A 10,189-nucleotide genomic window follows, 5' to 3' on the forward strand; every position below is an offset into this window, starting at 1 on the left:
CCCTCAGTGTCCTGCCCCCAAACCAGCAAACTCCTCTGAACCTTGCCACTTCCGCGCCTCAGGACTCAGCCTGGAGATGCACTTTCGGTCGTCCACCTGCCCCTCGCCTCCGCCTCCCTGCAGAGCTCAGGACCTTGCTCTTCTGCGGTTTTCTCCCTCGATTTCTAGTCTCTCCCTCTCTACTGGCTCCTTCCTGCAACTTCCCTCTAGTGTTCCTAAAGCCTCAGACTCGCGAGTTTAGAATTCACACCCCCACCTGCCTCCCTTGATCTCCTGTGACCAGCGTGCTGTTGACAGGTGAATTTCCTTTTTCGTGAGTAGCACCGCCATCCACTAGGTCTCACCCAACCCGGAAACCTGGGAGTCACCCAAGACTTCCTCCTTCCAATCCCTTAGAGCCATTCGGGATTCATTACAGAATTCTTAGCCATTTGGGAATACAAGCGCCCATGGAGTGTCGAGAGCAGGACTGACCCGGCTCTGGGCACACTTGTGCCACTAACCACACACCCTCACTCTATTATTAGAGATTTTACAATTTGAGGGAGGTCATCATGAGACTTCCTCTTGTTTTCCATGGACTTCTCCTTCCCTGTGAGTTGCATTTCTGGTTTGCAGTGACCTGTAAAGCTGCAAGTTGCAGTGTCTGTGGCAAGGTTACTCTGCACAGGCAGCATGCTGATCAGCTCTACATGCAGGTCTGAGTCCTGACAACCACCCTGTGAGGTAGTCAAGTTATCCCCAGTTTACAGAGGAGGACCTGGAGACCCAGAGGAGAGGTTCAGTTTCTAACTTGCCCAGCTGCTGCTGCTGCTAAGTCGCTTCAGTCTTGTCTGACTCTGTGCGACCCCATAGACGGCAGCCCACCAGGCTCCCCCGTCCCTGGGATTCTCCAAGCAAGAACACTGGAGTGGGTTACCATTTCCTTCTCCAGTGCATGAAGGTGAAAAGTGAAAGTGAAGTCGCTCAGTCGTGTCTGACTCTTGGCGACCCCATGGACTGTAGCCTACCAGGCTCCTCCATCCATGGGATTTTCCAGGCAAGAGTACTGGAGTGGGGTGCCATTGCCTTCTCCGAACTTGCCCAGCACCTGTCGCTTAACCACTCTACTCCTGAAGTCAAATAACCCCACTGCATTTAAAAAAAAAAAAAAAAAAAAAAAGGTTTTTTTTGCCATGCCACATGGCAGGTGGGATCTTAGTTCCCCAACCAGGGATTGAACCAGAGCCCCTGCCTTGTAAGCACAGAGTCTTAACCACTGGACCGCCAGGGAAGTCCCCCCACTGCATTATTAAAGCCAAAAGAAATCCCAAAGGAACAAATGGAAAGAACAAGGACACGTTAACATCGGCATAGTGGCTACTTGTTCCAGTCTTCTCCCCCCGCATCAAGATGGTCCACTGCTGTAACTGACCCTTTCTCGCCCATCACTGGGGGTCACCCTCCTCAACCCTCTATCCCTGATGGGAGGTCTGTCTCATAACCAGAGAGTTGGGCAGGGGCCCTGTGTGCTGGGCTTGCCCCCTCCCACAGTCTCTCAAAGACAGACCTGGAGTTTTTTTTTTTTTTCAAATGTAGGGCCATTATAACCTCCCTGTTGCCTGACCTTGTGAAGCTATTTCAAATCTCTTGGCAGATATTAAAGTCTTTGCTTTCTCTCACTCTCTTGATAATGTAGCACATGGCCATAGAGGAAGTGGAAGTGGGATGATGCTCAGATTTTGAGACGGAAGATTTCAGAGCCTAGTGGGGAGCCAGGGAGCCACGGCCTTTGGGCAACTAAGCCCACGAGCCACAACTAGAGGCCCGCATGTGCAGCTGCCGGGACGAGAAGCCTTGTGCAGCAACTAGAGAGTGCTGCACAAGGCCGAGTGCCGCCACGAAGACCCAGCACAGCCAAAATTCAATTAATTTTTAAGGTTATTAAAAAAAAAAAAAGAACAGGTAAAAGCAGAGGTGCTCTGATGACTGCATGGTGGGAACCAAAGCTCTCCCGGGCTGGGTCTTTGTCCCTCTTTGCTGGTCCCTGAGGCAGCTCCGTGGAACTTCTAGGCTGGGCTGGTTGGAAAGCTAGGTGTGTGCACCCTGAAAGCGCTGGGCTGAGTTTTCCACATTAGCCTTCTTGGAACTCTTGTTCCTAAGATCCAAGAGTCTAGAAGAAATCTCCATGAGCCAGACTTGCAGCTGGATTTAGGACTCTACAGATAAAGCCCCTCTTGTCCTGTACCCCACCACAGGCTGCCCCTCCCAGGGGGGGAAATCATATCTTCACCCACCTTCCATTGAATTTAAGACCCTTTATGTGTTAAAGGGAGTGAGACCTACTACACAAAATTTGTTGTCCAAACCAAATCAGATAAAATGTGCTGAGAGGGACTTCCCTGGTGGCTCAGTGGTTAAGACTCTATGCTTCCAGTGCAGAGGGCACCAGTTCAATCCCTGGTCAGGGAACTAAGATCCCACATGCCATGTGGAGCAGCCAGAAATAGCAAAGCTATAAAGTATAGTTTCCCCACCCTCTTCCCTGAGGGTGCACCTTCTTTCCTCCTGGGCTCTCCCAGCTGCTGTCTAGTACTTCCTTCCAGTCATTTACTTTGAAAGCTACTCCATTTAGCACTTAATCTTACTGCTTTGGAGTTCCTTGGGTTGTTCACCATTCCACTTTAGAAAATGCACCCTCTGCCAGTTTGCACTCAGGAGGAGGAAGTGTTTTTCTTGGCCCAAAGGATATGCTCTACAATGGACTGTTAAATGAATAAGCTCAACGATAGTCATCTTGAATCACCCAGGACTGTGCACTGGGGAAATGAGGACCATGGGGAGAGGGGGGCAAAGGGGAGGATAGCGGTGAAGCATTGCTACAGTGGGCAGCCAGAAAGGCACTTTGTTTAAATGGCAAAACATCTGAACTGGGGTCTCAGCGCCACCCTGAGAACTGGGTCTAAGCTGCCAGGGTTTATTCACCTGTATAATAGGATTAGATAGGGATAAACACCCGCTTTCAGCTGTAAGGGAAATGCTTTGCCAAGGTCCCTCTGTTTCAGTAGCCCCCCCAGGCGGAGTAAGACGAGAAGCCGCCACCTCCCCAAATTCCCACGAGGGTGGGAGAAACGACGAAGGACCGCAACCTCCCAACATGCGTGGACTACAGCTGTGGCTCAGCAACCCCGAAACTCCGTGTAGGAAAGTCCCACCCCTCATCGATGATTCGCATCGATAAACGGCGCCCAAGCCACTCCGAAAGATTATTGGTTAATGCTGCTGTCAGTCGGCAGACGCTGGCGGAGGCCTATGGGAAATGTAGTTCAGCCAGCCCGAGTCCTTCGGAAGCTTGCATTTCCGCTTCCGGCGTTTAGTCGCTGTGCGAAATGTGGTATCTTGCGGTCCTTTCTCGGGGTGGGAGTGTCGTGTAGGGACTGTGTGGCCACAGAGAAGGTGCCGCGGAGTCAGGCCCCCGGTGGTGGTCACAGGGCTTCGGCGGACGGGAGCGGTTCTCACCTCAGGTCTGGGCTCTCCACATGGGCTGGGCGTGACCAGGCGAAGACCCGGTGTCCGACCGTTCGGTCCGGACCGCGGGGGAGGACGCGCCCCTCATGCTGGCGGCGCCCTCCTTCTCGCTGTCCACCAGGCCCGGCGGGGACGACTCTAGTTCCGTAGCCGACGAGGCAGCTCCGTCCGCAGGGCCTGCGTTTACCCCATAGACCTTCCAGAGAAGGTCGCCCGCGGAGTAGAGTAGCCTTCCGGTGAAAGTCACGCTCTTGCGGGTCAGACACCCCGTCCGCCGTCCCCAGACTGCCCATCTCCGGCCAACTTTGTGCCCTCCGGCAAGGTCCTGGGGGTCTCTGAGCCACGACTGGGAGCTTTGAGGGAGTGGAAGTCTGAGTATCTCAACTTTCCTTCCAACTGTAACATCCTTTGAGTCTGATCACATTATCCTTGCTCTCACACCTTGTAACCTTAATAACCAGGGTAATTCTCCTTGTTTGGGAGAGTTATGATGCCGGGACCGAGGAATCCCCAGAGGGCCCCCCGCCCCAATCTGAGAACCCAGCCGGTGGGAAGGACAGCTGAGGGCTGGAACCATCGAACCTCCGAAGCTTAGAGCGGGCTCCAGTCAGGCGCTGCTCTCCAAGGTGCTGCCACCTTGGGTGCCCGTCTGGCTCTCGGACCGCACGTACTTGGCAACACTTTGAAGACCAGTGGCTTGGGAAGGTGGGCAGTTTTTCCTTCCTATTTTCGCCATCCGCCCATCCTCATTCTTCAGTGTGGATAACTGGCATTTTCTTGGTGTAAAGTAAATTGCTATGCAAAAACAGCTTCACACTCCCCTACTTTCCAACCAGATCACCAGCCCTTGACCCCTCCTGTCAAACTTCTGGAGCTGCCTCCCCAGAGGGGAAGCCAGTGACAGAGGGCCAGACTGCACGGGGCATCAGGACATGGCACAGGCAGGGTGGGGGTTTGGGGAGGAACAGGACGACTATTTTCATCACCTCAGTCTTACTGGGCTAACCTTGTGGTTTTCACTAGAGTTCACTCTGTAATATATGTCTCTGGCTCTAGAATTTCAAGTTCTACTTCAGTTCCTATCTGAAGGTGGCTTCTCAGGGAAGTGAAGGAAGAGGTTTGAAGTTCAGAGCACAGCTGCAGGGTTTCTCTCTGATCTGAACAATGGCTGTAGCTGTGGACAAACAAATCCACACTCAAGTACAGGAAGGACTTCGAATAATGAAGCTGGAAGAAGATTCCCACAGGGAGCAGGAAATTTTCCTCCTAGGGAACACCCCTGGACCAGAGATCTCCTGCCAGTGCTTTCGGCATTTCTGCTATTGAGAAGCAGCAGGACTCCAGGAGTCCCTCATCCAACTCTGGAAGCTTGGTCATCAGTGATTGAGACCAGAGAGAGACGAAAGAGCAGTTCCTAGAGTCGCTAGTCCTGGAACCATTCCTGGCTGATCTTCCCCAGGAGATCCAGATCTGGGTTAGACAGAAGCATCCACAGAGTGGACAGGAGGCAGTGGCCCTGGTGGAAGATTTGCAGAGAGAACTTGGAAGACAGAAACTGCAGGTGAGATATGGGAACTTGGTTCTGAGTAGTTAAAGTAGAGGAATGTGAGAAAGCCACCTTGGGTTGTCAGCAGTATATGGATGATGCATAAACTTTTCTCTTGGTATCAATGTGGAATTTGCTCATTCCCTGGGACTGGTAGCTACAGCTTCTCTTCCATTTTCAGACTGACTCTTCTTTTCCCATAAACATTTTTAAATTAATTAACTTGGCTGTGGTGGGTCTTAGTTGTGGCATGCAGACTCTTAGTTGAGGCATGAAGGATCTAGTTCCCCAACCAAGGATTGAACCCCAGGCCTCCTGCGTTGGGAACATGGCATGTTAGCACTGGACCCCCGGGGAAGTCCCTTTCGGACTGACTGTTCAGAGAATGCACAATATTGGGTACTCTTGAGTGTCGGTCCCTGCCGTTAAATAAGAAAATTGCTTAAAATAGAGTGAGTGCCTCTCTGATCCAGGAGGAGCATGCATAAGCTATTTTCTCTTTGGAGAATAGCTCTCACTCAGCAGGAGCCAGCCTGAAGTAAGGGGCTTCACCGGGCTTTACTAACTTCATTGAACCTTTGGTTCCTGTTGCAAAATGGCTTTTTTTTGCTGCTGGCTGTCTCTGTGCTGTCAGTTTTGCCTAGCAGTGAGCAGAAGCAGCCCCAGGAAAGCTGAGTGGACAGACTGCAGTGGGCCTGGGTTCCAGATATTCTCTCTCTGGTGTCTTCCACACCACCCTCCTCACTGCCTCTGCAGTGATCTACGTAAGACTGAGCTCCCCCTCTGCCTTTTTTTTTAAATATATTTTTTAATTCATTTATTTTTGTTTGCACTGGGTCTTCATTGCTGTGTGCAGGCTTCCTCTTTTTGCAGAGCATGGGCTCTGCGCACAGGGGCTCGGTAGTTGCGGCTCTTGGGCTCTAGAGTGCTGGCTCAGTAGTTTTGGCACACATGCTTAGTTTCTATGTGATGTATGGAATCCTCCCAGACCAGGGATCAAACTCATGTTCCCTTCATTGATGTGAATTCTTAACCACTAGACCATCAGGGAAGCCCTCCTGCCTCTTTGCTTCTTTATGTCTTGGGATGATTTTTAGTGCCTACAGAATTTTTACCTCCTCCAGTCCTTGAACAGGGATTCAGAGAAGGAATCCTCAGAATCAGTACTGGGTTCCCTAAACATCCATCTGAAGCAAGCATAGAGTCCATGTATCTGTTCCAGGTCATGGTGATGATGTCACAACCAGACCAGAAGACCAAATGAATTGCAGCCCTGAAGTAGAACTGGGAGCCTCCCACAAGAGCAAGCGGTAAGCAGCAGCAGTGGAGGGAGGGAGGGAGAAGGGACCCTTCTGTGGGTGGGTGTGAAACCTCCCTGATTACAGGAAGTGGGATAAAAGGGTACAGCTCCTTTCCCTGGGAGGGTGTGGCATATAAACTGAAGCTGAGCACAGGAATCTGTGGGATCCTCAACAGGCACCTGCAAAGGGAAGAAGCACCTTGGTTGGCAGGTTTTGTAAAACTCCACAGCAAAGCCCGTGACACTGCTCCTTACATGAGTGAGACATCACTGGTCACAGTAGGTAAGGTGTGGGTACCAATTTTAGGCCTGGTTGGTAGGAAAGGCACAAGGTAGGGTTAAACTATTGTGGACTAATTCTCAAAACAGGTACATGTCCCCAGACCAATTCAGATGATTCCCATGTGCTGTCAAAACTGAAGAATAGGGACTTCTCTGGTGGTCCAGTGGCTAAGTCTCTGTGTTCCTAATGCAAGGAGCCCGTGTTCAATCCCTGGTCAGAGAACTAGATCCCACCAGCCACAACTAAGAGTTAGCATGCTGAAACTAGGATCTGACATAGCCAAATAAATAAATAAACATAAATATTTTAAAAATGTCATCAGCCTGCAAAATATTACCCAAACCTCCTCCCTTAAGGCAGGCCACAGCTGAGGTATTAATAGCACTGTTTTCCTTGACACTAAGATTGATAGTTTGTCTTAAAAGTAATAGTCACTTCCTTCTTTCTGTATCTAGATCTTGCCCTCATGATATTTCTTTAACATCTGGCGCTAGTGGTAAAGAAACTGCCTGCCAGTGCAGGGGACTTAAGAGACACAGGTTTGATCTCTGGGTCAGGAAGATCCCCTAGAGAAGGGCATGGCTACCCACGCCAGTATTCTTGCCTGGAGAATCCCATGGACAGAGGAGCCTGGCGGGCTACAGTCCATAAGGTTGAAAGAGAGTCAGACACAACTGAAGCAGCTTCGCATGCACGGACACATATACATAACATAATATTTACCGCTTTAACCATTTTTAAGTGTACAATTCAGGAGCATTAAGTGCAACCATCACCACTATCCAACTCCAAAATTTATCATCCCCATCTGAAATTCTACCCATTAAACAGTAACTCCCCATTCCCGCCTCCCCCCGCCCCACCCCTGGCGGTCACCATTCTGTTTTCTGTGTCTATGAATTGGTCTGTTTTAGGTCCCCCATGTAAGTGGAATCTTGTATCTCTCCTTTTGTGTCTGGCTTAATTCATGGCATCCATTTTGCCCAAGTCTAAGAGTGACACTGGGCAGAGAAAATCTGATCCACTTATTGACTGGTTACACCAAAATGAACCCAGGAGAACAAATGAACCGTAAATATGGGCTGCCCTGGGTGTGAGCATCGGATCACATGCCCCTGCTCTTCCTGCCTGGAGGAGGCCCTCACCCATTTATCCCACGGCCACCTGAACCCTTGGGGGACTCCCTGCTCAACTCAGCACAGCGCATGGGGCCACTGCGGATCAGCTGCAGCCCAGGTTCCCAGTTGTATTTCCAACTTCCTTTGCTCCCCAGGCTGGGGCTGCACCTTCTCCCACTTCTGTCTTTTCTGTGCTGTTCCCTCTGCCTGGGATACCCCACACTGCTGAGGCTCCTCTCCTGACGCCCGAGGTTGAACTGGATTGGGTCCTGTGCTGATGTGTGAATCGCTGATTTCCTTTGGGTCCTTTAAGGGCTTCTCTGGGGTACCTTCCTATAATTACTGAGAGAACCCCAGGACTTCCTTCCCTTGGAATGTGTTAGCTCTTAAAGAAGCGATTTAGGAAACTGGAGGTGGGGATTTGCAGCTGTCATAAAAATCGGGGGCACAGCCAGTGTGTGGTGGGGATGCGGGGTCAGGTAGATGCGATGTGATTGCTGAGGCCGTCCTGTACAAAAGTACTGCTGGGCATACGTGGAGGGTGGTGCTCCTCAGGCGGGTCCACAGATGTGCACCCTGAGCATCACCTGGGAGCTTAAATGAACTGCAAATTCTCAAGCCTACCCTCAAACTTGAGGTTCCTTTTTCTTTCTGGCTATGCTGGTTTGGCTGTGCTGGGTCTTCACTGCTGGATGAAGGCTACTCTCCGGCAGCAGTGTGCAGGCTTCTCATTGCAGTGGCTTCTCTTGTTGCAGAGCACAAACTCATTGCCTTGTGGCATGTGGAATCCTCCTGCACCAGGGATTGAATCAGTGTCATTACAAGAAGGATTCTTAACCACTGGACCACCATGGAAGCCCAAGTTGACTTTTTAATGTGGTGACTTGTCTGGGCAGAACCACATGCCCCAGAGTTCACCCCTGTGTTTCCAGGTAGAGTAGGCCACTGAAGATTTTTCTGAGCGAGACGTGGTGGGTAGAAGGGAAGCCGCAGGTATCCTGGTTCCACGCTCAGGAGATGGGACAGGTGCAGCGGTGTGACTCACACACATGGCTGGCGACTCCATCTTCCCAAGATCCTCTTAAGCTTCTCCCAACCCTGGGCCAGGGGTGTGTTAGCTCAGTGCTAGAGTGTACCCGCTTCTCCAGGTGACCACAACGAGAACTGATAGGTTCCAGCTGGTCCTTGCCCTCCCCTTCTTGTCTGCCCTGTGGGCCCCAGGCTCCAGCAGCAGATAAATGGAAAGACAGCAGCCTTACAGAGACCGTGGGCCCAGCTCCCACAAGTACTGTGGAAGTAACTCCTACTGGTCTGCTTCTCTGACTACACCCTGGCTAACACTCCTGAGTGTGAGGGCTAAGTCGCTCAGTCGTGTCTGATTCTTTGTGACCCCATGGACTGTAGCCCAACAGGCTCCTCTGTCCATGGTGTTCTCCAGGCAAGAACACTGGAGTGGGTTGCCATGACCTCCTCCAGGGGAGCTTCCTGACCCAGGGATCGAACCTGTGTCTCCTGCATTGCCAGGCAGGTTCTTTACCACTAGCACCACCTGGGAAGCCTGGCTAACACTCCTACTGATCAGAAACTCTGGGAACAGAGCCCAGCAGTCTGTCTTAACCAGGTGATTCTGATGCATGTTAAGATTTGAGAATCTCTGATGTAGGGGAAAGCCTTTTTACAATTACGTGTGCTGAGAACCTAACTTTCTATACACACACACAAGGAAAGTTTTGCATCATGGAAAGGTTAGCATCAATATACCTGAATGTCCCAGAAATTCAACTACTGCATAAAACTTGAGAAAACAGTACATTCTTTTGTGGAGAACTTTCCTCAAGGGTTTCTTCATCAATTCAGAAAAACCAGGTCCTTGACTTTCGAGGGTGAGTCACAAACGCAGCACCCGTCTGGGTCTGTAATCTTGGCTGCCCAGTTCTTGATTTTACCACATACATCCAGACTTGAGGGACATGAGTATGAGTAGTTTGGGGAGTTGGTGAGGGACAAGGAAGCCTGGCATGCTGCAGTCTGTGGGGTTGCAAAGAGTCGGACACAGCTGAGCGACTGAACTGAACATACAGGCAGGGGTCTGATGACCGCATTAGGTGGAAGAATGGCATTTATACTGAAATACAAAGTTTCCTGTTATTTTGTTCCCTTGTATTATTTTTTTTAATCTTCTTTTAAATTGCTATTTCCTTCATTGCTACTAGGGTTGACATTTTTTATGTTTATTTGCCACTATTCCCTGGTGGCTCAGACAGTAAAGAATCTGCCTGCAATGCAGGCAACCCGGGTTAAATCCCTGCATCAGGGAAGATGCCCTGGAGGAGGGCATGGCTACCCACTCCAGTATCTTGTCTGGAGAATTCCATGGATAGAGGAGCCTGGAGGCTGCAGTCCATGGGGTCACAAAGACATAGACACCACTGAGC

The sequence above is a fragment of the Ovis aries genome, chromosome 18 (assembly GCF_016772045.2).
Source record: "Ovis aries strain OAR_USU_Benz2616 breed Rambouillet chromosome 18, ARS-UI_Ramb_v3.0, whole genome shotgun sequence".
In the NCBI taxonomy this organism is placed as follows: domain Eukaryota; kingdom Metazoa; phylum Chordata; class Mammalia; order Artiodactyla; family Bovidae; genus Ovis; species Ovis aries.